We start from the raw sequence: 14,888 nt of genomic DNA, 5'->3' as shown, positions 1-14,888 counted from the left end.
TACACTCTCACAGAAAATGACGTCAGACGACCCTTCGGCTATTCTCAGAAATAATGAAAATGAAAGTAGATCTACACAGGCTAACGCAGTGATTTCCCTTGCGTTTGCTTTCACGTGCAGGGTTTGTTTGTTTGGTGTACGCTCACCTGTCACGTAGTGACAGGCTGAGCTTTTATGATCGCCCTTCGTCCGTCCGTCCTTCGTCTATCCGTCCGTCCGTCGTCCATCCGTCCACAATTTCTTGAGAACACGATAGAGACCACCTTTTGCAATCAATTTTAACAAAAGATAATAATAGGTAAGGGTAGATTTCTCGGAAGCACGGAGCACTAAAAACACAGACTCAGAGCCACGCATTTGCAAAGTAGGCCCACAACAAAAAGAAGCTGTAACTATGGTGGTTGATTTCTGCCATTTCGTGTGTTCGTTTCGGCGAGGCGAAATGTCGAAATGATGCTTATTTGTCCGCCTTTCAACTTTCGAGGCGAATACATGAAATAACGAAACATTGGGGGTGTTTTCCTGTGTAAGAAAATACTTACATTATTATGATCATTAATTATGCACAGGCGAGGTAAAGAGTTTGGAATAAACGTGGTTTACCAAAACTACGATCTGAAAGGAAGTCATTTTTAAAGTGACAAATCTAATAACGACTTAGGCTATTAGTCTAAGCAAAATAACAGCGGACCAGATTTGACCAGATAACGAAATTTCAGAGGCGAACACACGAACTTTTGTATTAATCACTTTTCGTATCGGCGGGTATTAAAACTTCGTTATTTCGCCTTCAATATTGCGTGTGTTCGGAAGGCGAAAGGCGAACACATGAAAATTGAGCTAATTTCGACAGTTCGTTACTTTGACCCGCCGACACGAACACACGACAAATGTTTATATATATATTCCGTTTACGACAGGTAATGAAGCACGCAACTCTACTCACGTACCCTAGCTTAAGTGCACCTCTCTTACACATTAAAGGTCCATTACTAAGGGAAAGTGAGTTGGCAATTTTTTTTCATAGCCAGTGCATAGACTTCTGCAAGACACTAAATAATGAAGATTGGCAGGTCAAAATTTACAGAAGGTCTTTGGAACTCAAAGAAATGTATGTGTATTATGTTGAAATTTCAATGAATCGACAGAATGACCCCCCAGGTCTTTTTAACTTTCTTCGTACTTCATAGAAAAATAATTGTACATATACTGCGATTTATTTCGAATTTCTACATACCAACTTTCATTTTCCAATAAAATGAAATAGTTTCTGTGCTTTTTAAAAGAAATTAAAATGTTCACTTTCCTTAGTATTGGACCTTTAAGATTGAAAAGACGCCATTATCCCAAAGGACCAGAAAATATAATATCATTTAGTCCAAGAACGGTGAGTTTTACTAATCGACCAATGAAGATAAACAGACAGGAATACAAACTTCGTTTTTATATAATTATCTGTTCGTAGCCATATGAAATTAAAACTTTCCTTGCATAAACGTTAATTGATTGACGTAAAGAATCCTGTACTTAAATACCTGTTGAAATGTGTCAATATCTCCTTTCTATTTTACAGCTACTTTATGTTTATCTGTACATGCACTTTGTTGTTGTTTTTACTTTCTTACATTATTTTTCCTCTCATATTGATCGTGTGTATGTCAAAGTCTTTGTCAGTCCGCTATTGATATAATCAAACATACAAGAATTTTACTTCCAGACACAAATTATGGGAAAGAACACTGGTAATGAACTAAAGACTTTAGTACATACTTACACAAGGTATTTCAAAATCTGTTTTTATGAGGATGGCTAAGATTCTGCTCCAAGGAAAGTTTCAAATATTTTATAAAAAAAAAATGGTAATTGCCCGGCAATTTTGAGACACATCCTCTGATTGGTATTCAGCCGTGTTACAGCTGGAAGGTACTATTTCCTCTTAGATCAGGCGGAAGAAACCATGACAGACAGTTCTCCAAGACCACTGGGGCTAAGCTGCTTTGATATTTGTCTTGCGACCTGCTTCGTCGGACGCAATATGGCATTTTCTAGTTGCCCTGCCCTCTGCACATGTATTGAGTATATGCGTATATGCTTCGTCAGTTTTTCTTTAATAATCTTTTACATATCGTATTTGTAACCACCTTGCGTAGCATTTTTTACACTGTCCTGTAATGTTGGCACACAATTTGGATACGAAGTAGGGGCATGTGTACAAATAACAGGTATTTATAAGTTCACTTATTGATCGTCAACTATGTTTCTTTATCTTCTGTTCTGCGTCTGTATGTTTTTCTTTGTTTATTTATTTCATTCATATATTAAAAATGTACGCAAACTTATATACAGAACAAAACTTAAACCGCCAGTTGCTATTTTACCAGTATCTTAAAATAGTAGCATGTTCTTTGTAAGTTAAGGGTATAATTAGACCAATATGTTCATTAAGATATTTCAAAAATACCATATTACGCAAAGTTTTACTACTGCGCCCTTAAATATAGCCATTAAATACAAAATTAAGTTAACAAAAGAAAGGCATTTATAAGCATACGAAAATTGTTGAATATCACCCAAATATCAAGTGCTCTTTTTCGGTAGGGTATGACAAGGATTTGTTGTCATTTTTTCTCTCATAATGTTTTTCACTAGTTTGTAAATTCTAGAAATTTTAGAGTATCTTTGAGACTTTTCAAACAAAAGGCTGACGTGGTAAAATATGACTATCTACAAGATAACACACTTTGATTTTGTTGAAATTTTGATATATCACCCACAAGATAGCAAATGGCGTGTAAGCTGTTTTCGTTCATTGAGGCAGAACTTTGCATTTTCTGATAACAGTACATTCTTAACAGCATATTTTCCAATCATGTGAGAACTTTCATAAATGTGCTGTCAGTAAAATGAAAGAGCTTGCCAAAATATGGAGGGCTGTTATAGGTCTTTTTAAGTACATTTGTATACATGTTTTGCAAGAAACTTTGACAGTCACCTTTCCAGATTTATATTCACGAAATACTGCTTGTGTGAATATCTGAAGAAGCTCTCCGTAAGGATTTTAATTTACCCAACATACAAAACTTTTTCACCTATATAAGAATACAGTTCGGCAACAAATAGAGGTTTTGAATCAGGTCGTAGAAATTTAACGATGTGCCGTAACCATGGAAACAGCTACTGAAGCTGATAATCGCGGAAACTCGAAAACTTTCTTTTGTCATATTTCAAAAAGTAATGGTAATCGAAACTTGACTTTTTCATATTTTTATTAAGTTATGAATATCTATTGTTTGCAGTGATTTTATTCTAAATATCTTATTAAATTTCTTAATTGTCGTCAGTACGTGCAATTTTAGTTATTAGCACGTGCATTCAGTTGTGAACCAACAATGTACCTCTTTTAATCAGGAAATGTTTTCTGGACTTAATTACAACTATTGCTGGTTTTTGGCTTGAAAACCTTTTATAATACGCATGCAGTTAAATGTCTAAACGTTTTGATACGTCCGTTTGACACCATTTCATATATTAATGCAGCGGATTACATGCCATATACGTTATTCATTCGCTTCCTTTTTCAATACACATGGACAATGAAGTTAGGGAATAACTCGTTGAATCTCGGCTTGGAATATTTAACATATATATTAAAAAAAAATGTTTATCAAATTAATTGTTGGAAAACATGTGAATAAATTATGTTGTGGGTTTTTGGTTGTTTTTTTTTTGTTTTTTTTTTTGTGGGGATGGGGGTTGTTTTGTTTTTTTGTGACATCGTTACCTGTCAGTATTGTATAGATACGCTTAACATATAACGCATGCATAAAATTGTTCTCATTTTCGTTGATATCTTTACTATTACTGTTACAAATTCAAGTATTTTAGATTTCATACTTCTATCACGTTGATAATTAATCATATTACCGGACTTTTCTCCATAATTTAGCAGTACAATAATGAAAACTAGGCCTAGAGTAAAGACTTCAAGTGTGTAGAACAGTTCTACCAAAGTGATGCTAATGTACATGTTTATATGGAAACCTGGGGAAACCTGGTGCACCATGTGTCAATTGCAAAATATCAGATAACAATACTAAATGCCAAACACCTTATGCAAAATGTTTTGTAAACGAAATGACATTTATTAAGTACTATGGAAGGCTAAGGAAAGCCAGTGTGCCATCTTAATTGCCAAATGCTAAATGACAGTTATTGCAAAGTGCTATTTGCTATATGCTTAATGTCAAATATTGCCAGTGAAATGGTAATTGTCAAACAATAAATGATAATTGTTAATTGCAAATACGAAACAATAAATGCCAAATGCGTATTGCTAAGTACTTATTCAGGTAAAGAGCTGAATATCAGTGCATAAATGCATCCTGTAAATAGTCATTGACCTTTGTAACATAACTTTGTCACTATTAAAAATATTTCTTAACATTTTAGAGTGAAAAGTTTAGATCATGTCATCTTTAACCCTCAGAACTTGTTATTGCTTCAAATCAGGCTGATAGAACTTCATATGTTTTCACATGATTGAAAGTAACAGTCATTAGTGTAAGGGATACAGATCATTTACTCACAAAGTTAAAGCATTTGACGAGTAGCATTTGTCATTTGGCAATCATTTTAGGCATTTAGCACAAAGGATATGGCATTTGATATGTATTGAAGGCCGGTGCGCCATAAATACAGCCAAATGTTAAATGACAATTATTTAATGCAAAATGCCAATAACTTAATGCTATACACCAAATGCTTAATGTTAAATGCCAATCACTTAATGCAGAATGCCAAATACTTTATATAAAATGCAACAAACCAAATGCGATATGCCTATTGAAGTTCAATGCGCAATGGTAACTGTAAAAATGTTAATGCAACATAAAAAAATGCTATTTACGAACTGCTTAATTTCAAATATTGGCCTTCGAACGGTAATTGTCAATGATAAATGCTTTTTCTTTTTGTTAAAACAATAAATGTCAAAATGCTCATTGCTAAGTTTCCATTGAAATAAAGAGCTGAATATATCAGTGATAAAATCATTGCCTTCGTTACATAACTTTGTATCTGTAACATATCTTAGTCTATTATATAATTAACATCAACAACTTCCTATTTAGCATTTGGCAGTTAGCATAGCGCATCGGTCCCTACTGATTGCGCAAGGACGATGAGCCCCAGTGTTACGAAAAGAGAAGTTCGCCAAGCATTTAAGATGATGTTAGATGATCTGTTTTTGCAATTCAAAATGTAGTTCCATGTTGTTGATGAGATCTTGTTTTTCAGACAGATCATGTTTCTTTAATATATGTAACCTAGCATCTCAATATATATATTTTTCATTTTTGGTGAGAAAACATGTTATATTTTATGGCTATATATGTGTTTTTAATTTTTTATATCATTGAAATGCTGTAAAGCACTGAAAATGAAGTTTCAAGACTTAATTGTTTATATGCAACAAATAAAGAATGTGACCTTGTACCATTTCGGTATTTTCACTCTAAGCAAATTGATTCTAATATAGTGTGCATATTGATAAGTACCGGAACAGTCGTACAAAGTTGCAATTAAGAAATAATGAGTTCCCAAACGTGGTTTATCGTAGAATAACCCGAGTTCTGAATTCTTATGCGTAAATGATATATTGTTTCACATATGAACGAAAAACTCGGGTTATTCTACGATAAATCACACTTGGGAACTTATTGTTTCGATTCTAACACGACATTCTAGTATCAACAATGTTAGAAAAAATGGTAACTACTTTTTACGACCGTGCTGCGCACCTGAATCGGATGACGTCATTGCACGCGAGTGGTTTATTGCAGAATAACCCGAGATAGATTTTGCTCTACATGTATGTAGGTTATTTGCTGGTCGTGTTAGAATAAAGAATAAATCCTAGCACTGAGACGTCTAGGATTTATTCAAATTGCTCAATTTGAGTAAGTGGTAGTGCGTGGGGGTGACGGGATCCGGGGTTTGGCCATTCGCAGTTACTCATTAATACTTGAAATTCGTCCCTACACATAGTCCTATACTTACGGTCTGTTTGCTTTTTAAAGCGAGATGATGGTATATAGCCTATAAGAATTTGTTTTATTTGTAAGAATATCTCCAAACCACTCTTTAACGTCGGGGTACGAAAGTACCAAATTCAACATACCCGCTTACGACTCGGATGCAGTTCTCTAAACTTTGAGCTTCATCGTAGAAATATTGTTGAATCTCCTCTCTGCGAATGTGGTGCAGTCGAAACTCCGCTTCACTTTCTCCTTCAGTGTCCGAGGTTTCACCTCGCACGTCAACGGTACTTATCTGATCTCCCATGTGGTATCACACTCAATAATCTTCTTCATGGAGACGAGCATCTTGCATACGGAAACAACAAACTAATCTTCCTACGTGTCCAGAGCTACATAGCGGCAACTAAGAGATTTGACACATGACGGGGACATATTTGGTGATATTCGACACTCCTTTTATCCCTTGCTTGACATCATGACCCATACCAAATCACAATTTGTTTCTTTTTTTATTTCATATTCACCTCAGCTCTTAGTCTATATACTATTACATACCTTACACAATTGAATAACAATGATAAAGTTATTATAATCTTTTTTGCGGTAAACGTAATGATATAAATCCTATTTGCAAAAGTTCCAATTAAAAACTACTCTCACTAATTTACATTACTTTCCGGTCGAATAAGTGCAATGATAATTAGGCCAACTCCACCATGGAAAGGAATTAATATAAGCATTTACTTGCTTGTTTTCTAATCCAGCATTTCATAAAGGTATTTTGCATAATGACTTTGTAACTTTATCGAAAGAAATAAAATATGTTTAAACTAAAGAAGATATTTAGAATATAGCATTGCAAACAATAGGTATTTATAACTTAATGAAAATATGAAAAAAATCAAGTTTCTAATACCATTACTTTTTGAAATATAACAAAAGAAAGTTTTCGAGTTTCCGCGATTATCAGCTTCAGTAGCCGTTTCCATGGTTACGGCACACCGCTAAATTTCTACGACCGATCTTAAAAGTCAGTTCTTACTTTACTTAATTGTTTTATCATAGTAAAAAGGTTTTGTATAATGGGTAAATTGTGGCATATATTTGGAAAGATTCCTCGTATAGAATGTTCATACAAATGTAGAGTTATCAACAGTCAATACTTTGCTGTCCTTCGACAAACCAACAAAATATTTATCAATGAAAAATATCAACGCACTAGTTTGAATTAATATTACTGCTTTGAATAAATTTAATAGCACTTTCAAAACCAACAGCATGTATATCATCATTGATATTGCATTTCAATAGACGTTTTGTAACTATGCGTGACATGGAAGACAAACATATTGTTATTATGTCTGTTTTAAACACTTTTTTCGAATATGAGAGGACATTGACGTTTTTTATTTGTTTATTTAAGAATTAAAAAGGTTTTTTTGTCGTTTATATCCGTCTAAACGCACAAAAATAGCATTTAGTCCTTACATTTCCATTTCCTGACAGCTGCTTGCTACGTAAATAAGTTGTTTGCCTTCCACGAGTATAAAAAAATGAAATAAATGTCAAGGTATATGCATCTCTTTAAAATGTAAATCGAACTGCCAAACAGACCTCACTCGTTAAATTGTAATTTGCTTTCCGATGAACATGCAACTCCTACGGTGGTGTGTTAAGGACATGCAAGTATATTTTTAGATTAAATTATCTCGTGCGCACGACATCTTATCTCGAGTACTCGACATTTTATCTCGAGCGCACGACATCTTATCTCGAGCGCTCGACATCTTATCTCGTGCGCACGACATCTTATCTTGAGCGATCAACATCTTATCTCGTGCGCACGACATCTTATCTCGAGCGTTCGACATTTTATCTCGGGCGCATGGCATCATATCTCGAGCGCTAAACATCTTATCTCGTACGAACGACATCTTATCTCGTGCGCACGACATCTTAACTCGAGCGGTCGACATCTTATCTCGAGCGCACGACATCTTATCTATATACATTAAGGCCCTTTGTGTGTTTTTAGGTCATCAGTAAAATATACGGACAAGTTGATAATTAGGGTTCCGCCATTCCGACGTTATTTAAACTTCCCACAAGTACATGTACAGGTTTATCACATCATTTGGGAGAGCATAACATTAAATCATAACTCTGCAAACACGTGAAAAGGTTATAAGTATAATCGAAACAAAAGCAAAAACGGTGACATGTTTTTACTGATGATCTGAATTCACACAAAGGGCCTTGATATGAAATAAGGCATAGCCTCAAAGCGAGCTCAAAGAAATCGGACTAAGCTAAAGAATATATGCATCATTGTCACAAAGAAACTATTCACTACTCACAAGAATTCAGGAGAACCTATTCACTTGAAAAAGTCTACATTTAGTGTCACCATACCTATAACAGTGAATGACATACGTTGCAAAATTAATGGAAAGCCGGTGTCACGGTGACGTCATTATCGCGTTCCCTTTTCTTTCTGCTTATTAATGACATTTTTTTCCATTTTCTGGCCGATGCTTGATCTTTTAAATTAAAATAATATTTTTTCAAACAGCTTGAAATCATTCTTTCATTATTGTTGAGTGATGAATAATTTTTAGCAATTGAATGAAGTTCTGTATTCACTCCGGAAAGAAGTACTTCCTGTGAGCACCTATCCGCTAGGGTGCGCTTTTTAAAAACTTCCGACGAAACTTTTCAAATCCATCACCAAGTGTGCAAGTTTTACTTTCGTTACCGTAAAGCTCGATTATCGAGCTCGCTAATATGAAATAAGGCAAAGCCTCAAAGCGAGCTCAAAGAAATCGGATTTATCTGAAAATATTATGCATCATTTATTTGTCACAAAGAAACTATTCACTAGTCACAAGAACTCAGGAGAACCTATTCACTGAAAAAGTCTACATTTAGTGTCACCATACCTATAACAGTGAATATCATACGTTGCAAAATTTATGGGAAGCCGGTGTCACGGTGACGTCATTACCGCGTTCCCGTTTCTTTTGGCTTATTATGACATTTTTCCATTTTCTGGCCGATGCTTGATCTTTTAAATGAAAACAATATTTTTTTCAAACAACTGGAAATCATTTTTTTCATTATTGTTAAGTGATGAGTAATTTTTAGCAATTGAATGAAGTTCTGTATTCACTCCGGAAAGAAGTACTTCCTGTGAGCACCAGTCCGCTAGGGTGCGCTTTTTTAAAACTTCCGACGAAACTTTTCAAATCCATCACCAAGTGTGAAAGTATACTTGCGTTACCGTAAAGCTCGATTCTCGAGGAGGCCCTTCGGGCCTGCTCTTCGAGCTCGCTATAAGATGTCGTGCGCTCGAGATAAGATGTTGATTGCTCGAGATAAGATGTCGTGCGCACGAGATAAGATGTTGATCACTCAAGGTAAGTGTCGTGCGCACGAGATAAGATGTTGATCGCTTGAGATAAGATGTCGTGCGCACGAGATAAGATGTTGATCGCTCGAGATAAGATGTCGTGCGCACGAGATAAGATGTTGATCGCACGAGATAAGATGTTGATCGCACGAGATAAGATGTCGATCGCTAGAGATAAGATGTCGTGCGCACGAGATAAGATGTCGATCGCTCAAGATAAAATGTCGTGCGCTCGAGATGAGATGAAGTGCGCTCGAGATAATTTAATAATAAAAAAATAAATGAATGTCTGAAACATACCACCGTAAGTTCCTGATCTTTATTTTTAATCCTGAACAAACAAAAACATACAGTTGTTTTGAAGTTTGTCTTTTCGTTTTAAATTTTAGTAAACTTTGAAACAAAATTTTTAAAAAATGTCAAAGTTGAAATAACCTGGTTCCCGGCCTGTACCATTTTTTATTTTTATTTTATTTTATTATTTTTATTTGTTTGTTTTTTGGTGGGGGTGGGGGGCGGGTGCTGGTTAACGCCGTTTTTCAACAGTATTTCAGTCATGTAACGGCGGGCAGTTAACCTAACCAGTGTTCCTGGATTCTGTACCAGTACAAACCTGTTCTCCGCAAGTAACTGCCAACTTCCCCACATGAGTCAGAGGTGGAGGACTAATGATTTCAGACACAATGTCGTATTTTTTTAATATCAAATAGTCACGGAGAACATACGCCCCGCCCGAGGATCGAACTCACGACCCCGCGATCCGTAGACCAACGCTCTTACCTACTGAGCTAAGCGGGCTGTACCATTAGTACCCACTGCGTAGCAGTTAAGGGACAGGTAAGCCAAACTAGTATTGATAATGCGAAACAAGTTGAGTTTTATAAATAGTGTATTTAAGAAATGTTCATTTAGTTCCATGCAATCGAATTCCATTGAAGATGGTATGTTTTATGAAGTAATCTTGAAGACAGAAATTATGAATATCTTAGGCATATTCATATTAAGGCTCTATACCAATAAAAGATATTGTTCTTTGTTTCATATAAAATTCAGCTACTTCAGAACAATTTTGTTACAGTTTCTAGATTTTCACTCCGTCGTAGGCCTATTTTCCACAAGAAATCCATACATTTGCTTCAAGAAAACGAAAAGAAAAAGGGGTGTTGAATAGTATGCAGTGAACTGCAAGTCAACTGAAGTCAGGTACCCTCATTTCAGAAAGCGGTCCGCAGAATAAACACCCTACTTTCGTTTTCAAGAAAACAACTCGAAAACATGCGAATATTAGCATGAAAAGTATCCTATTTTATGTAAAATTCATTTTTCGAGTGTAAAAATGCCCATTTGGCCCCCGATTTACGCGCGAATGCGTGAAAAATGGAAAAATTAGGATCTATTTATTAGGACTTCTATCGAACCACGGAAGCACATTTTTGACCGAATTACTGCATTATAACCTTAATACTGTCAGAGGTCTTTTCGTAATGATAATTACAAACAAGTCAGTCTTTTGGCATAGGGCCCGTCCTAACAATCACAACAGTTTTATAAGTATTTATGTTCTGAAAAATATGGTGGATCCTCCACACCCTAATGATTTGTACATATACCAGTTCTGAAGTTTACGAAAATCAACAAGCATCTTATTATACTTCTTTATTGCGAAATTAAATACATCATTAATAATTCAAGTTAAAACAAAGAACATAATTAAAATGGATTTTGTTAACATAATAGCAAAATACTATATAATGAAATACCAATAGTGTTATTAGCACCTTTTACATCTCATTTTTAGGAAGTGTGAAGGTAACATGCTTAATCAACTCTCTGGGTATATCCTGAAGCAGTCCGTGGCAAAGCTTTTATGTTGATATGAATAGGCAAATCAAGTAAAATATTTCTAAAATGATATCAGCGCTGTCTGTCAAAAATGCTTTTGCAATGGTTCGGGTTTGTGGTGCTGGAAGACTGACATTAATGTTTAGGTGTTCAGTTAGACCAAGCTCAGAGCCTCTATATACTTAATTATATCTTCTCATCAAGTAATTTGTTTCAAAAATTCTTAAACTGATAGCGACCATAAAATATTACTTTAAACAACCTACTATGGTATGTATATCTAAAACTACAAAATGCAGGTAATGTTTAAATGGCAATGTATTAGAAGGAACAGCATTTTTATACACATTATGATCAGTTATTCTAAATCAGAATGATTTACGCAAATAATAGGATATTTACATAATTTTTAAAATTATACTCTATTTGCAATTTATAAGGTGGTATCACGTTTTGAAGTTACGGTGAATAACAAGTAACAAAGAAATATTCATTTGTTTCCAAAAATGATAACGTTAACAGTCAAACTAATACTTATCATCAGAAAGGAACCATTCTTATGCTTTAAGATCGATTTTTGGTGGTACCTTTATTACCAACTATAAACTAAAACAATAAAAATTACAGCGTGACTTCAAAGTGCTCAACAAAACAATTTCTAGCACAACAGTTTCTTACGTTAGGTTACACACTATAATGTCTTACCATAAAACTTACAAAAACAACGCATATGAAAAATTGAGAGATAAAACAAATTTTGAGAGATCTTGAACATCAATGAAAAAAAAAATTGACCTAAGGTGGAAAGAGACTAATGACCTTTTAAAAGGTTTACTCAAGTTTATTTCTGCTTCCAGTTCGATCACTTAAAAGAGCTATGCAATAATAAAATGTTATTAATCAAGCAATTTCATATTGGCCTTGTTATTTGTCCAAGGGTTGTCGTACTGGCCCGAGGCCGTAGGCCGAGGGCCAATACGACTGCCCGAGGACAAATAACTAGGCCAAAATGAAATTGCTTGATTAATGATAATATTATTATTCAACTTTCGACTGTTGGCGGTAACAGTATAAGAACTCTGTGAGTTTTGGGGAGGCTGCGATTTTGGTACGTGGCATTCCCTGTTTGATATTTGTCTTTGTTTTTTTTTTTTACCTTATTGCAGCTATGCGCGTTCAGGTGAAAGACAAGTTGTTTAGACTTATTTTAGAAATCATAATCATTTTAGCCGGTAAAACAGAATGAGTTGTATGTAGGTACTTGAGAATAATTTTGAGAGATATTTTTGATGTGACATAATCAAGAGTAACTAAAACTTACCTTATTTTTGAATTCCTATTTATTTTCTTTACAGTAGTGAGTTATCTTAGCATTTGAACTGTGATAAAAACTTCTTTAAAAGTCATTTCCTTTTAGGCTGCAGGCAACGAGACACAAAATTGTACACATATGTGTTGATCAAGATAATAGAACCAACCAAGCACAAATTATACACTCCCATGCCTCGTTTAATTCTTATCCGAAATTGTTTGTAGTTCACAACTGACACTCTTGTCCGCCAATTTATTCATCCACTTTCCAGCATTTGAATCGCTATTTATCATTGCACAAATAGTCCACACTATCAAAATGTCTGTTAAAGATAAGCCTCATCCTTTTAATTAATCAGAGTTTCCGTATTTTCACATTATTTCCTTGACAACTGCCAGAATTTCTGACAGGAAACACTTGCATTTTACACAATACCGAATAAGCGAAAGTATCGGTGTAATCTATGAAGACGTACATCCCGCTCAATCATACTTAGTTATTACATGAACATGCAAGATGATTTTTTGTCAAAATTTAAAAAAAAAATTGTAATCTATAACTCTGATGTAAAACAAAATGGCGTCATTTAAAAATCTAACGGAAGTGACTTCTCCGTATTGGCCCTCTCTTTTGAACCAATCAAAATGCTTGAATTCCGTATTGGCCCTGTTTTTCTCGTACTGGCCCTGTTTTTCTCATATTGGCTCAGTTATGTTTTGTATTAGCTCTGTCTGTTTCATATGATGTTTGCAATTGATCTTATACAGTGTGTAATATTGTAAAGTTGAATAATAATATAACTTACAATTCATAAATGAAATATTAAAAGAACTGCGTTTTCTCTCCAAGTCGCGTAAGAAATCACCTGACAATAATTACAGCCATTCAAAACGTTGCAATTCCTTATTTTCAAATATATATATATATATCCGAATTGAATAGCACAATACGGATTAAATACAATGGAAAAAAGATGTGGAGAAAGATGCTCAAGTCTTTACATTTTAATATTGTCTATACTGGTTTACCAGTAGTTTCCGGACCAAAATCGCTATTTTTTGCCAGTAACTTTCAAACAAAACATAGTAGAAACATAAAATTTTCACAGAAAAAAGCTAGGTTCTTCGTTAACACCATACAAAATTCGTATTACACTTGCGTTCATAACACAAATGTAGATGAGGGCTCAAACGGGGCAATTAATTCCATTAATATCTCAATTAGTCAGAGTAGTTTTCCGGACCTTTCATTGTAAAAGGTGTAAGCTTTCTGTAAAAGCAAAGATTTCCGATTTCGTTATATATATATTCAAAATTTAAACATAATTCTAAGGCGTGATGATGATTTGAAAAGAATATTTCAAGAACTTAACAAATACCAGATTTATAATACGCTCATAACGGTTACGTCTTATTACGTTTGAATGACGTTTGCAACGTCACGCTAAAATGACAGGACGTATTTAGCGGACTGGTAATATTACAAAAAAGAAATTAAGAACTTTTGATATAATTAACAACTTTAAAAAAAGAACAAGACCGGTCTCAAAATTGGTAGTCTAACGCCCTGGCCACTCGGGCATGGACACTGCTGCTAGATATATGATTGATAGACGGTATCACAGGTAAATCCCTGTCTATTTTGGTTCCTATTTTCAATCGATAATTTAATGCGTAGTGTGAATAGGTCGATTTTTTTCTGACTTTCATTGTTTATTTTTATTACTATAGGAATGTTTTTACTGTATCGGCTGTAAATGGGAGCATCAATTGACTGATGCTTACCTTCAAGGGGCCTCAATTTCTGCGCATGCGCACTGTAACTGGAATTCCCCTGCAGTTGACAATTTCTTGTGTAAACATTATATCGAAGTAAGTTGAAACAACCGGGATATTTAAATAATAAATAAGTTCGGTAATGCTAGGTTTTCGCTGCTATGTAAAGGCAACAAAGGTCTAGATGATATGATATTGTTACCTAGATACTTTACGACGTCGTAAAGTCTATACAGCACGAAATGTAAAAGGTCCGGAAAACTACTTGGGTCCGGAAACTACTGGGAAACCAGTAAACATTTAAAAATCAATAAAAACAAAGAAATAAATAACCGGTTTCACCCGTTCAACGCGGGATCTTCAGATAAATGACGTTGTCTCTAGGCGCCGACGTCATGACGTCATTAATGTCGCTTGCGTCTTAGAAATGACGCCGCTTATGTTTTATACAATTATTTATTTGATTTATTGGCAGGTCTTATGTTAAATCGTTAAGTGATGGTTGAAACAAT

The sequence above is a fragment of the Mercenaria mercenaria genome, chromosome 9 (assembly GCF_021730395.1).
Source record: "Mercenaria mercenaria strain notata chromosome 9, MADL_Memer_1, whole genome shotgun sequence".
NCBI classification, from domain to species: domain Eukaryota; kingdom Metazoa; phylum Mollusca; class Bivalvia; order Venerida; family Veneridae; genus Mercenaria; species Mercenaria mercenaria.
This window is presented reverse-complemented; position numbering follows the sequence as displayed.